The following is a 1,663-nucleotide window of genomic DNA, read 5'->3' on the forward strand; positions in this document are numbered from 1 at the left end:
CCTATTTCGTTGATCTACAAACGAAATGCATTTAATCCTATATATATATTTTTTTTTTTCCAATTTCGTTTTTAGATGAACGAAATAAAAAAAAATTCTTATTTCGTTTTTTAATAAACGAAAAAAAAAAACTAGTTGTAAAGTCAAGACATACCTTTATTTTGAATATAAATATAATTCTAAAAAATATAGGGAGAAAAACTAGTTGTAAAGTCGTCAAACTTTAGATGGTCATAACTTTGCGCTCGGACGACCGTTTTACGCGTTTTTTTTTTTTTGAACCTGTGTATTTTTTCGAGATCTATGCGGACAAACCGCCGTTGGCCCAGCCGATTTTAAAAAAAACAGCTTTTATCCCATTCAATTTCAATTTTTTCCCAAATTGGCGTGAAATTTTCAGTTTTATTTACTTATAAGATGATGATACGCAATTGATTTCAACGTAAAAATCTCGGGGTAATGTAGCTGTGAATGTCAATTTCACTTTTGCGGTTTCAATTTTTGAAAATAAAGCTGACTAATTTTCTCGACATATAAAGTTGACTAAAATAACCTTACAGTCAAACACTAAGTTTTTTCAAACAAAACTTACTTTGGGCACCTTTTCAACACCTAAAATGACGATCCGAACGTCTACGTATCCTTGATGTATTGGGCCTACATTATTGTACGCAGAAAAAAATATCAGATTCTATATAAAATATTGACGTTTCGGAGTCTTGACACATGACTAATGATTGGTCAAAGTATGGAAAAAAACACTAAGTGTTGCAAAAAATAAAGTTGGCCAATTTTATTTTTTTTGGTACTGTTTCTATAACGCAGTAAAAAAAAATTCCAATTTCGTTTTGATATGAACGAAATAAAAAAAAAATCACATTTCGTTTTTTAATAAACGAAATACCAAAAAAAAATAATTAGGTTTTTTATATATATATTTTCCAATTTCGTTTTGTTATGAACGAAATAATTTTTTTTTCATATTTCGTTTTTTAATAAACGAAATACAAAAAAGAAAAAAAGAAAAAATATACTATTTCGTTGATATACCAACGAAATGCAAATATATATATATATATATATATATATATATATATATATATATATATATATATATATATATATATATATATATTCCAATTTCGTTTTGATATGAATGAAATAAAAAAAAATCATATTTCAAATAAAATAAAAAAAATAAAAATTTTAAAAAAAAACTATTTCGTTGATGTACCTACGAAATGCTAAAAAAAAAAAAAAATGTTACATTTCGCTACACTTGTAGCGAAATGTAACTAAATATTCCGGCCATGAACAGTGGTAATTGTGGGTATTTCGTTGGTTATCCAACGAAATACCCATTGTGGTATAAAAAAAAAGGCAGCCTATTTTGGGCTATTAGCTCAAAAAATAAGCCATTTTGGCTCCGGACTCCCCTTCATGTTCTGGGATTTGTTTTCTTCCAATCACTAGTTAACAAGAAAAGTACCACTAATTCTGAAGCTACAATAATACATAAGAAAGTGTACCACGTATGCTTAGTGCAAAAACACTCCAAATGTCCTTAATTTCACACAAATAAACATTGATTAGAAGTTTCTTATGTAAAAATAAAAGGCAGAAATGTACCTTCCAAGTATAAACCAAGTTATACACTGGGATC

The sequence above is a fragment of the Lycium barbarum genome, chromosome 3, assembly GCF_019175385.1.
Source record: "Lycium barbarum isolate Lr01 chromosome 3, ASM1917538v2, whole genome shotgun sequence".
NCBI classification, from domain to species: domain Eukaryota; kingdom Viridiplantae; phylum Streptophyta; class Magnoliopsida; order Solanales; family Solanaceae; genus Lycium; species Lycium barbarum.